Raw genomic sequence first — 14,744 nt, 5'->3', positions numbered from 1 at the left:
TCCCGTGCCGTCACGGTACGGGGGTCACGGTTCGGCGCACACAGTCACACAACGAATACGTCTGAATTAATATTAAAAAAAATTTTTTTTAAAAGTCGAGTCCTCACTCGAATCCAGGTGGCGGTAATGAGCCTCGAAGCTGCCTGCAGCCGTCATAGCAGACGAAGAAGAGAAGTGATGAGAGAGTGAAGTTAGAGGAGGAGAGCTGTCTGCTTCATTCATGTCACTGTGGCTTCTCAATGAAACAAACGGCGGCGGCGGCGGCGGCGGCAGCGGCGGCGGCTCGCGACCATAATACATCCATGCTCGCGACTGGTCCACCGGACAAAGTCCGTCGGCGATGTTTCAGCTGCCTAATATGTTTTATGAACACAGGCAGGACCAGAAACATCACCAAAGTAACTGCTATTCTAATTTAACTGTGTAAACCAACATTGATGTCAGTTTATTGTTTTGTTTTTTTGATAATATTTTTTTTTAAATAATAATTTAATAATTCGAATAATAGTTGCCAGTTGTCAAGTGCACGTTTTTTTTCCTCTAGAATTAATGAATGGCATTATAACACTCCTAATGCACTTGTTTTATTTTGTATTCTTTTTTCTTTTAACTTTTATAACACAAGACAGATTTTAGTTTTACATTCAATAGTGTCTGTTGTACCGAAACCGTACCGAACCGTGACCCCTGAACCGAGGTACGTACCGAACCGTGACTTTTGTGTGCCGTTACACCCCTAACAGAGCAGCATCTTGATGTAAATAAACGATCTTTGGCCGCTCGTGTGACCGCTCACAGCTTTCCCTGGAGTTTAGCCTGTCATGGCTCGACTGCTCAGCTTCTGGGTAAGCTACAAACACACCGATGGGATCAATGTAAAGGCTAAAGTGTCCTGCTTTCATTAAAAGAAGAATTACGTCGCTATCATTCTCCGTTCCGGAAATAGCCGCGAAAGAGTACGGCTCCCCCCCCCCCCCCCCCCCCCTCTCTTTTCTTTTTTCTTTTTTCTAAAGAGTACGGCTTTATCGCCGGTGATGACGACGATCTCACGGGCAGCGGGTCTTAATATTGACGGGCGGGTCGGATCCGGGTTGTATTCAGAAATAATCACGGGTGACGGGTCGGGACACGGGCTTAAAAACCAACGGGTCGGGCGGGCGCGGGTTTCCAAAATTGGACCCGTGCAGGACTCTGGATGGAGTTAGCAGCCCCCGCCCTCGTCATGGATCTATTGGTCCTCGTCCCTACGTCACCACATTCACGCGCATCCCTTGGCTGCACACACAGCCCTTCATGCCGTTCTCTCTCCTCATTGGATAAAGGTTGTAGGATACAAGGAAGTATACAAGACGTTTTCTCCTCGGCTTACAGCAGAGCAGAGTGACTGACAGACCCGTGTTTCGGACCAAACACTCTATATAAGTGATTGCTGTCGGAAGATATAACTATTTAAGACTTATATCAACACAAATATTCCGCTTACTTCTGCTTTAAGACGTCCCTCCAGAGTTTTTTATACAGCTTTGTGTCTCTTGAAAAAGATCAGACAACCTCCATTCCACCTGCTCCTCAGCTGAAGGCTTCACACATGTTTTAGACTGCATAAAGAGAGAATCCTATGTGGTTCATGACATGAAAAGGTAACAAGATAGTTGTTGATGCCTCCATAAAAGGCACAAGGTCTGACTGAATAGTTGGAGTGTACTGTATGTGAATTATGTGCTACTGTATGGCCTTCTACAGTATATCAACCAAGTTGAAAACATAGCGGAGTGTTTGATGCAACAAGTTTCACAATGCAATCACTCCACCATAGTGAACAAATCAAAAAATGATGGAGGTACTTTTGGAAAAATGGAGTGAACTCTCCTTATTAGAGACTTAGTGAGTCTGGTTAGTGATAAAAAAAACAAAAACAAACATTTTCCATTGTTCTTTCTTACTTGCTTGAACTCTGTAATCACTCCTCTGCGTCTGGCCTAGACTTCTGAAAAGACTCCGTTTTCATACACATTTTCAATTTAAGGATGTCTAAAAATCAACAAATCAGTGTTTACTGCACTGATTAGACGTTTGTTGACACATGCTTTCTGCCTCTGTGAAGTGCCAAACCTAAAGTGAGAAAGGAGGAGACGGAGCAAGACAGAGAGAGTGACAGGGAAAGCATGACTGGCAGTGGCAGGGATATGAATGTCAACAGGATTAGCTCTATAATTCTCCAGATTGTGCGATTGCAGTGTGGCCCAGCTGTTTTCAATCTACGCTTGTCAACACAATGCCTGCCGCCGTCCTGCAGTCACACACGGCGAGGTCACCGGGAGAGGTGCAGCCAGCGGACCCTTTCTAATCAGGGAACAGACAAGCGAGACACCCAAAACCACACAGACAGAAATAACCAGGAAAAACAGCACTCAGAAAGCTCATTTGCTGTTGGTCCTGTATATGGCTGCCTGACAGAGACAGAAGCCGCCCCTCTGAGGAGAACAGCCGCCATATTAAACCCACAGGAGCCGAGACGGTGCTCAATCACTGATGAGATAAATGACGTTTAGCAGTGCTTCTATTTTATGTGAGGGAGCTCATATTTAAACCTACCATGCTTTGTACTTTGCCTGACAGTCCAGTCTGATAACATCATGTCAGAGTGATACATTTACCTCCAAACTTGGATGACCCATGACTTCAAATCTTCCCTCCTGATAACTTCTTTTGTAAGCTCAATCTCTCTAGCAAGAGTAGCTTTTTCTCTCCGCAATTTAACCATGTCCAAAAGGTTATGTATTAGTTCAGGCCGTGGGTGTCGGTGCTGTGTGAGCTACAGTAAATGTAGTTCGGGATGACATTGGACACCCTGAAATCTAATGTAATAGTGCAATTTATTCTCATGTAAGCATATGAAGGTAGTCAGAAAGAAGAGAGTGTTCTCTGCAGAGACAGGTGAACGGCCGACTGCTGACATCCTCTGTCTTCAAGGCTGCATTTGTAATCTTGTGTAACTTACCACTCTCGAAATGTTTAAAATAATAAATGACCTAATTTCAAACACAGTATATTATTTGATTGTTGTAACAATAGATAGTGATCCTAAAAACTAATATCTGAATATCACATTATCTTTTACTGCAGCATTCAATCAAATACTAAGTATTTTACACACAATGTGCAACTTGATATGTCTGTATTCTAACACCGTCTAAAGGAAGCGGTGGTGATGGTGGTTTACTTCTCATCTTGTTGCAATGATAGAGGAGTACTCAAGCATGTCGCAAGTACACTGTTGGGAGAGGTTACAGGTGCACAACTCTGACAACCCCACCTGTACCCAGGAGTGAAGCAAATTACACATTTTAAACCAGAGAGAACAGGGAAACACTGCTGCCCTACCTGGTGTTACCATGTTCTTTACTGAGAAATGCAATGGTTTGTACAATGTTTTACATCTGGTAGTGATGAAGTGATTCTATACAGGAGCTAATCAGGTTTTTCTGTGAACTGGTTCTGATTAAACACTAGTTTCTTTTTGAGACATATTTGTAGACTGATTGTTAGCTAGTAGATGTTTGCTCAAACCTTGATGCACCCTGATGACCCTAAAATGATTATAGAAAATATATTTTCTTGTAATCTAAGTTCAAAATATTTATTTCTAAACTAAACTAAAATCTTTTAGCCCACTGAATTTCTCCTGGTGCCACACGTGCACTTTCTGAACCACATTGTTTGGAAGCTGAAATGGAGCTTTTTTGATTACAGCTACTAAATGACAAACCAGGATGTTAAAGGCCTCCAGTGACAGAGTATTTGTATTACTGGAGCTCAAACCGATGTGTCTCCTGCGCCAATTGTGTCCACTGTCAAGAGACTAAATCTTCTTGCTCACAATAAGCTGAGTAGACAAGACAGAAATGAAACAGAAACAGCTAACCTTCTGATGAGTGGCAGTTGGGCTGAATATTACCACTCAGGGAATAGAGATCTTCACCAGAGTCCTGCTGCTGAAGAGCCATCATTAATTGCAGTATTATAAAACTCAAACCATAATACCCGAATTTGTAGCTTTCCATCAGCCTGATGGAAGTGGTGTGTTGAGTGCCGCTGCTTTGTGTGCATCAGGTTTGAAGGGCTCACTGCTTTGTTAATCTCTGCCATCGTACATCACTGCCTTCATCTGGATTTGAATGAATCTACCAAACTGGGCTCCACACAGCGTGATGGCTTGCCTGTCCAACTCCAATTCTGGTGAGCTTCAAAAAGTCTGAATTTGGTCTGGACTGCAGACAAATGGGGAGAAAATCCACATTAGTGAGGAGCTGGCGTGTGCTGTATCATAATTTAGTTGTGACCGTCTGCACACAGTGACAGTTTTGTCTTTAAGAGGAACCAAGAAATGGCTTTGGCTGTTCCCAGCTTGGCTCTATATGCTTCTCCTCTGAAGTGGTTAAAACTGCAGGGTGGAGGTGAAGCTTCAGTAAACAGTGTGTGTTGTTCCGTTCAGCTGCACTGGAGAGCTTTTGGTCCAGTCTGGATTTAATAGGTCGAGAGGAGGGGGTGGAAACTGTGAGGGCCATGAGCACGCACCATCAGAGCTAGGGGCAGCACCACGGGGACACCTTAATGGTGCTGAGGGGAATCAATGTTTTAACTTCGTTTTGTCAGCTGCAGTTGGAGACTCATTGTCTGTCACTTCTCCTGGATCATGATTAATCTGTTCCTCGTGGGTACTTCGGAAAGAAAGAAAAAAAATGCTGCACCACAATTAAAAAAAATGGTTTCCTATATTTAATAATAGGGAAAGAAATGGTGAGATGGAGTATTTTCTCTTTCACTCTAACCTGCTGTGAAAGCAGAATAAGTTATGGATTAAATGGGCACCAACGCTGCAGACCGGTGCATTGTTCTCAAAAACTGTTGCCAGGAGGCAATTATCTGGTCGCACAGAAAATTCCTAGCTGACATGATGGGCATGAATTGTCCCTGCAAGTTTGGTGGTTTGATTCCTTTGACAAATATAGCAGCACTTATCCCAAGCATGACCCACTTTTGCGCTCAACTTTTTTTTTTTTCCAGGCAGAGGTAAACACACTTGCTAGACTGAAAGAAGCAGCATCTCTCCTACAGAAGGCAGCGGTGTGATTGGAATGACAACTTGCTGCTGTATCACTGTTTCACTGAGATCAGATCTCTGAAGCTGCACACAAAAGCTCTCCAATATGAAGAGGACCTATGTTCAAAGACACAAAACAAACAGCTAAAAGAGCAATGTTCTTCTTCCAATTATTGACATCTAGTGATTAAGGCACGTATCACACTCCTGGTAAAATTGCGTAGACATTTTAAAAAGGACCATGCAAATGTCTTTGCATATTTCAACTCCCTTATTTTTATGTCTGTGGATGTTTGTTTTTCTTTTTTTCAACAAATCCCATAACCATGAACGGACTGCTAAACAAATACTGCCAATGTAGCTGAAGCCATATGATCCCTCCGTGCCACAGGCTGTAATAATGCAAATAATGACAATGTTAACATGCTGCTATGTAGTACCTGTAGGTATAAGGTATAAAGATTCACCATGTTATTATATTAATTTAGCTCATTGGGATGCTAACACTAACTGTAAATGAGATCATTGTCATTAAGATCCATCCTCTGGGCACCAAGAATGTCTGCAACATCATTCAGCTAGGAAAAAAATAGATACAGTATTTGGTTATAACTCCAGCTATATTATTTAATTATAAACAATTATATATAATTATGAACAACTGATGCTTTCAGTTTATGTTCCACAATCTTTTAGAATTTTGGATATATTTCCCTGTGTTTATTATCATACTGTTTTCTATGGAGTTGTAGTTTTTGGCCTGCTTAAAATTCAGCAACATCCAAATGATGTATGAAATTATTACATTTTACTGCAGGGATCGGGAGAAAAGTGCAAATGAAACACCAAAAAAAGTGTTTCTTCCAGTGTGAACACTGAGAGTACACCGTATTCTGGTCTATTTCTTGTAGTTTGTTGTAGTTTTTTTTTTTAGTGTGCTTCCTCTGTGACAGAGTCCTCCTTGTGTGTATGTGTTGAACTTGGCGTAAAATCTGTTGATGCTTAAAAAAGAACTTACTCTTCGATTCTGCAAGACTGGCACCAAAACCTGAGGTGTACTAGTGATGTGTGGGACTGACAAAATATTTTCTACAGTGCAGCTGTGTTGAAAATATTTGATAGAGCAGCACAGCTTCCAGCATTTGGATGATTTCCCACTGGAGGAAAAAAAAAGAACACAACAAATTAGATTGAGAGTTTTGGTTTTGGTTAGTTTCTATTTTTAGTTTTTAATTTTTTCATTTGTGAACTCACTGTCACTTAATGTGTAGAGCTAAAGGTAGCTGAAAATATAGTCGTACAATGTTTTTTTACGGTCTAAAATCATAGAGAGAGACTGAGATTTTATTGCTCCATCCCTGAACTGTTGCTTTGATTATTGGTTTCTGGTTGGTACATATTTACTCGTTTTCTTGATGCTCTCTGTAAAATGCAGGACTGTTGTATGAATCCACTTATATGAAGGTTTTTATCTGTTTTCAGGCGAGTTGAAAGCTTTTTGATTTACTCTGCAGCATGAAGCTTTCCAGCACACTGGAGTGTATGCACAGTGTTCATGGGCAGGAGAAATGTCATATGCCATAATTGGGCATAATTATGTTTAGCATGGTCTCTCGTGTCCAGACAGTGACAGTGCTGTGTTGGCACTGTAGAATACTCTGGCTGCATCAACTAGCATCCTGCTATAGGGGGGATATGCTCTGGCCTGTTTACATTTCTTTGAAACAATCACAATCGTCTTAGGCAGTGCTGAGTCCTTAGGATGCAGCCATGGTACCATTGCCTTGCAAAATAGTGTTTTGTTTTTTGTGGAACACTGACGCGTGGAAAGACAATCACTGTTATCAAAATGCCTAATTCGCGCAAGACAAAAAAACCAAACAAGTTTGTCATTTTGATCAAAACGTGCCATTTTCAGCATGATTTTCTCAGGTTGTTTTTGTTTCCTGAGGCGAGGGGGGGCGGCATTGAAAATGTTAACAGGCAGAGGAAGCGAAGGGAGCAGAGAATGCTTTCTGAAGCAGCCCCCATCCAGGGAGTCAGACTATGTGTTGTAGAGTCCACACTAACCACCTGCAGGCTGAAGCTTCATGTTTACCTCATATGCATGACAGTAGTTTCAAATCTCACACTCACTAAGCCAGTGAATAAGCACATTCCCCAACTTGTTGTGTAAGTCCCAGGTTCCCTGGTAAATATGTACTAACCAGAAAGAACTACAGATGTAGTACAACATGCTAAAGAGTGACACCAACAGGAGAGGAAGCTCCACAGTTTTGAATACCTATTCCTCTGGTTCGTAGAAGTAATGAAGTCTGAAGCTGCCAGTTTTCATCATAGAGTGAAGAACAGAATATTCCAACCCAATAGGTTTGATAAAAGGAGTTAAAAGTTGTGTGTCCTTCTTTCATGGAGGACAGTAGCTGCAGCCTGGAATCATTTGCATGATGTTCTTTGTTTGGATTGTTTTAATGTTCATGGAAACTCCTCAAACCACTACTGCAATCAGTATTTTACCTCTGTCCATCTAGATTTAGATTTCCAAAAAAAAAAAAAATACATATTTTGTTCTATCTTTTCTACTGGTCAAATCACAAAGGCTGATCTCTAGAATACAGGGTTTCTGGCAGAGTCCTACAGGGAGAGAACATGTGCACGTGTCATACCGACTATAAAGAAGCCAGCAGGTTAAGATGAACAATTCAATGTACTGTCCTGTTACCACAAATAGAACTAACCCTTAAAGCTGCTACAACTTATGAATGTGCAAGTCATCAGTTTCAGCATTGAGACTCAATTTCTCCACATTCATAGACAGTCTGTTGCCATTAGCTGTTCAATACAACCTAATCTGGAAACAAAAGAAAGGCCATTTATGAAGAGTGGTTTTATAATATGCAAAACAAGGCATTAATGTTGCAGTTTAAAGGACTACAAGGACTAAAAAACCTTTGAAATGTTAAATACTCATAAAACTAGCGCACCATCTATTAATAAACCATTAACTGCATAACACGGCTTTGATCCAATACATTGCTTCCTAAATTTGCTTACTTAACCAGCTGCTAATAATGAAATCTGGAATGTGAAGACTCATCCTTGCACATTATGGCTAATACCAGTTTTGAAGACGATAAAGTGTGTGGTATGTGTCATCTCTGGCATCACAGCTCATTGAGTCACCTCATTACAAAGGCTCACTAAGGCACACTCTCTGAATGGATGCTGCTATGGGAGTCCATTAAGTGCAGACTTTAGATTTTAAATACAGTATTGTTATCACACTATACCATACAGTTTACAGAAATTAAGTTCTGGTTATTTACCATTGAGAGCAATGCTATCAAGGCTGACTGAGCCTTAATGCTGCTCTCCTGGTTAAAATTATTACAGTACAAATACAGGAGTGACTTACAAACTGCTCACGTGTCTTTTCCATGGACTAAAATTGGCTACTTCGAGGCACCAGGGTGCTATGTACCAAAATAACGCTCATCGGATCATATGGCGGCACTGCGGACCATATGGACCTCCCCAACCCCGCAAATTAGAAAGTTCACACCCCGCAGACACTGCTGAGGTGGGAAAGAAAATTAATAAGTGTGTTGCTGCATGCATCCAACAGGGGCTTCATGACCTACTTATTCAAAATAAGTCAAAATTCAAAGTAAGGAACACAACTAATTTCACTATGAGATATTTTAATCAGCCTAATTTCATTGGTCATTGGTCAATTGTCTCAGTTTGCATTTTTGCAAAACAAGTCTGTATTTATTGATGGACAGGTGTATTTGGTTTACAGTATTTGGGTCTTGGCTGCCTTCAGGTGAATAGATGAGGCTATAGAAGTGATGAATCCAAACATGATGATCATCCAAACTGCTCTCATTTGGTAAATGGACTGCACTTCTTGCATTTCTAGACTTACGAGACCAGTCAAAGCATTTCGCAATACTTGCCACATTCAGTAATAAACTCATACAGACATGCACTGACAGAGCAGTCAGCAGAGGCTATTTGGAGTTCACTATCTTGCCGAAGCACACTTCCACATACAGTAGTGATCGGACCATGCACCCTCTGATTAGAGGAGGACCTTCTACCAACTGAGCCACCACTGCCATTAACTCTCAGTGTGGCTCCACCAGGCAAACTGCTCTTATACAAGAATGGAAATGACATTTGTTTGTTTGCTTTTAAATCCTCCTTTTTCAAGTTTTGCTTGCCCCTAATCCACTGATGACCCATACTTTAGCTCAGTGGTTCCCAACCTTTTCCAAGTCATGGACCTCTTGAACATTTCTAAAATGTTGGCATTCCACATCTGATCTGAGCTCTCAGAGCACTTTTTAATTTAATGATAGTCATTGAAAATGAAGGACTGAACTAAAAGCAAGGGAAGCTCAATCTTATTTGTTTGTCGACAGTGGGTAAACTCTCCTTTTAATTCTTTCTGATGCTAACCAACTTTCTATTGATGCATTTTTGGCATGCATGCAATCTTGCAATTAAACTGAGAAGAAACTATATGTTTTTGTCTGAAGGGTGAAAACATAAAGTTATCCAGTCTTTTTATTTTTTTTATTTTTTTTACTTTTTCTTTCTTTTCTTTTGCTTGAAAACAAAAAAAGAAAATGATTCACACTGGTCTTCTATACTGCAGTAAGACTAGTAATGTATTTGGCTGCCTCCATCAGTCATGAGACCCTAAAATGAACTTGGACATCACAGTATTTCATTGCAATCATCACCACTGTGCTTAGTGGCTGGGGGTGAAGCAGCAGATGGGATTCACCTCAATGATGTCCGGAAGCAGTGGGACATGAAAGAACAGCGATGCTAAATGCACAATGCACATGAGACAAGTCCTGTAAAAAAAAGCTGAACACTGCGGTTCGAACTCTGCTTCCTCAGTGCCAGTGGTGGCATTAAGGATGACCGTTAGTGTACTTCAGCCCAAAGCTGAATGCCATTTTATGGAAAAAGGCTCCTCAGGATGTGTGCAGAGTGTCGAAAACAGGATTTTCTTTTTAAAACCAACTCAGGGAGGAGAAGAGGACTAACAACATACTTAACTGCCTGAAGGCAAAGCACTCACGTTGTATCTTTAAGCTTCAAAGGAGTATAACATTTCCTTTGTATCACATTACTTTATGGTTTTCATTGTATTGTTCTAAGAGTTGAAACAATGATTACAAAATTGGCATGACAACCACTGAAAAAAAGCAGTATGATTCTTTCAAAGCCAAAACACTTGACAGGAGTTCAAGTACATTTTGCCAACTCTCTGAGAAATGAAGGTCACACTAATGCAGCTTGAATAGTTCCATCTACGTATATGTCCTTTTCTGTCTATTTGAATGTATCAGTGAATAAAGTGTTGCACAGTGGCACACACATACACCAGCTTCAGGTACTGAAATCACTTTCTTAAAAATAAAATAAATAAATGACAAGTGGGTGTGGTATGATGTTGTGAATTGTGCCTTGGGGTGAAGTACATTTGGATGAAAGAGTGAATAAAGTGCGAGACTTTGAGAGCATAGAGAAAGAAATGACTCTCCATCTCTTATCAACTTAAATACAGTAGCTTTAGTTGAATAAATGTAACATGACCTTGAAGGTAGAGTCTGTAATATTTTCCTAAAAAATAAAATATAGACTTATATATACAAAAGACGTCCTGCTTATTCATCACCTCTTGGCTTCTCATGTGTGGTGGTGACTGTGTATGCAGAGCCCCCCATACCCAGGCATCGCCAGCAATGGGAGCCTTGAGGGCTATGCTGCAACGACTACAGTAGGAGGGCACTGTCGTAAGCACAGAGGTCTAGAGTGCGGGGCTAGCTGAGCCACTAAAGCCGTTTTCCCACTAAAATTAGCGGGTCGACGCGGGTTTTTTAAACGCGGGTCGACCCGCTAACAATCGGCATTTGGCCCCTTTCCCATTGACCAAAATGAGCCGAGTCTGCCCCCCCGCTGAGGGATCAGACAGAGCATAAACCAGTCGCCCCGCTCTCATCCGCGGTGCAAGAGACACACACAGTCCTGCCACAGCCGCCCGCAGCGGAGTGTCCGTCCGCCGAGGCAGACTCTCTGGCTGGCTGACCTGGAGCACCAGGACCGCGGAGGACAGAGAGTCTGCTGCGGCCGGATGACGGACGTCCGCGGCACAACACGTCAGTTAAACAGACTGTCGCTTCTTTTCTTTCCTTTTTTTCTATCGTTTTTGGTCAGTGTTCTCTGATCTTTTGATCCCAGTCTCGGATGAGAGCAGAGCGGAGCGGAGCTTTGTTTTGGTACGTGATATGAGACGCGACCGGCGCGATGACGTAGCGTCACGTAACGTTCAGTGTCATCACGTAAATTAGCGGGTTGACGCGGGTCTGGCGTTCCCAATGCAAGCCGAGCAGAGCCGAGCCGATTAAAGGCGATTTTAACCCGCGTCGCTTGCCGAGTCGTTTGACCCGCGTCGACGCGGCTCGGTGCGCCTTTCCCACTGCCACCAAAAGCCGATTGTTAGCGGGTTTAAACGGGTTTTTTGGCCAGTGGGAAAGGGGTATTAGCTACCCGGGCCGAACCGTTGTGGGACTCGCTGAGCATTCGTTCAGTTGCTACAGTATGTTGGTGGAAGTGGTGGCAAGTATTCAAAAAGTGGAGAAGGGTTCCATGTGAACAGCAGTAGAACATGGGTCAGTCCTGACACCTGCTGTCAGGGGCAAGGGGTGTATGCAGTTAAGCCCATGAGGGGAGGCCTAAATTAAATGTCGTGTTTGCAAACTGCAACGAACAAATCTATAGATTCACTCAAAAGCAAGCTGGGAAAATGCTCACTGTGATAACATGTTACACACTGAGGACCTAAAAGGGGAAGAAGTGCTGTAAAAAAAGACCTGTTATGCATCTATGCACAAAAAAAATCAATTCTCAGGTTATCTTGATGCTTCACTTTGCCAAAGCCATGTCACTCCATCACCTAATGTCGAGGCCTGAAGGTCACAGAATGGACTGCATTGACTTCTGCCCAATGTTATATCCATCTGTCTTATCACATATGTGCAGTGACAAAAGGTATCTATCCATCCATCCATCTATCTGAGACCTTTGCAGTGGCCACAGGCAAACCAAGGTATAGCACCATAGGCTGTTCACCAAAGCATCATCCCTCATCTTCTCCTAAAGGATCCTGAGGCCTTCTTCTCATCCCTAAAGGATCCTGAGGCGTTCTTCTCATCCACATGAATACATAATCCTCTCAACATATTCAAGACTGACAGTTCCCTCCCAGTTGGATCTATCCAGAATATCTCCATAGGGAGCCGCCCACAACAATGACCCAGATGACTATACCAACTCAGCAGAGTAGCAGTTGTCCTCTGCTGCTTTCAGGTCCCAAGGCTTCTCCCTACAGGTAAGGCCAGATTACCTACAAAAGGAAACAGGATTCGGACTCTTCTATCAGTCACCATCTGCAGCTCAGGACCACATGTGAGGATTGAAATGTAGAATGAGTGACAAATAGAGAGTTTTACCTTCAGGCTCCGACTCCTTATCTATATTTCCCACAGAATTACATAGAGGTTCATCACCTACTGTACAATACATAGCCAGGTTTTTAAAAGGCACATCTCTAAGATGTTCTAAGGAATGCCACACACTCATTGTTGACACATCTAGCCTAGCCTTCTGGCAGTGTGTGTGGGTTTGACCACTAATTTGCACATAAAGGACACTGACAGGATTTCCTGAATTCTTGTATCTAAGATCGACTTCTCCCCTTAAAGAGGTTCAGTTGTGAGGCAACGGATATGTAGCGAGCACAGTTCCATTTGATATAAATCATCTGTAAACTTTTCACCTAAAATCATCATCACCTAAACCTTGCAGCGACAAAAAACAAATTACAGCCTCATGGTGAGTGACAGTGAACACACAGATAATACAGCGATTACATGCCAAACAGTAAGTGCTTCTTTCCGGAAGAATGACATGCTTTTATATTATTCTGACAATAGGGCCCTTGCATAACCGGCCGGTGGTTGAGGCCTCTGTTGGAGCAGAAGATTAATGGATGATTAAGGTAGATAGTCCCAGGGTACAGAGAACCACTCTGAAACCAAATGACCTCAGATAGCACAATGAAGCCAGACTGCTCTTTCGTGTAAACAAGCCATACTTGATGAATTACCTTTTCCCCTCCTTATTATGGAATTAGTGCTCTGGGTTTAAAAAAAAAACATCCAAGGAAAACAAAAATAGGAAAACTATAGGACTTAAGACTTTGCGGAAAGCCATTATTATTTCCATATTTGCAATACAGGATAGGCCTCCTCTAATCTGATTTCTTAAATGGCTTTTCTTTGCTGGCAAGAGTTTTTTGCAACTCCCCCAACGCAGCACTCGCAGTTAAACTGCTGTGTAGAGATAACAGATGAAGGGAAGTGAATCGCAAACGAGGAGGTTTCTGTTACATTCACATATATTGACAGACTCTCGATAATCAAGGATAAAGCACCAGCCGCCACAAAATTAACAGCAATGCCGGTGCCTTGTTTAGCAGTTTCCAGGTGAGAGTTTTATCTGTGGGAAATCAAAAGAAATGGGAGTCGAGCGACACATCACAAATGCATCAGTGGTGTCATCAAGCTGTAATGACGGCATGTCAGGGGGTCGTCTCGAAAACAGACATTAAGCCCTCCATCCTCTTCTCACTGGTTAACAGCCCGGATACACTGTAAGATGAATTCATGGCAGACGGGGAGCTCTGGCAAGATACAGAATACATGAGAATAGAATCACAGTGGCTAATTCTACATGTCCTCAAGCAAGAAAAGAACGCTTGGGAAACCTCATTTAATGTCATGGGGAAAGTAATGCCACCCGTCCATCAGTTTATAATGCTTTTAGCAGAGGGAGGCTTGATTATTTTCAAAGTCAATTATTGTTTGCTGGCATTGCTAATTATAAAAGAAAGTGTTCACTGCTGGTCTGACCGCACTCGCTATTATTCTAGTAATTGCCTTAATTTTATTTCTGACTAAATGAAACCAGGCTTTGTGTTTCACTACCCAAAACCTGTTTCTAATAATTCTGCTGTTCATTTTGTTTTCCTTGTTTAATAAAAGTGGAAATAATGAGCTTCTTCAGCAATGTAGCTTAGACCATGCAGCAGAGCAAATATTGGTACATCACATACTGTAATCAGTGGTGTACTTTTCTGTTTGAAAACAATGAGGACTATAATCTCCTTTGTATTAGCAGTGATTCATTGCACATATTAATAGAACTTTCTTCATTGAGCTGTTGTACAGTGTTGGGAGCAGGAAAATGACCTGTAAAAAGTGGTGGTTTATTTATCACCGATATGAAGAAGGGCATGTTTTGATTGCTGTCTGTTTGCTTGGAACACAGGATAAGTTTGGTAGCCAGAGACTTTATATGATTGGACCTTGACAGAAACATCATTAGTCTTTACATCAGCTAGATTTCACAGCAATGTTATCATGACAATCAGTGGATTTGTTCAAGGAACCAAAGTAAAGTTATTACAAAAACATTAATGTTTGCCATTACCCAATAGTTCTGACAACGCTGACCTTTGAAGGAACAGAGCGCTGAAGAATCCAAAATGTAGAAAGCT

This window comes from Trachurus trachurus, assembly GCF_905171665.1.
Source record: "Trachurus trachurus genome assembly, chromosome: 3".
NCBI lineage: Eukaryota > Metazoa > Chordata > Actinopteri > Carangiformes > Carangidae > Trachurus > Trachurus trachurus.
This window is presented reverse-complemented; position numbering follows the sequence as displayed.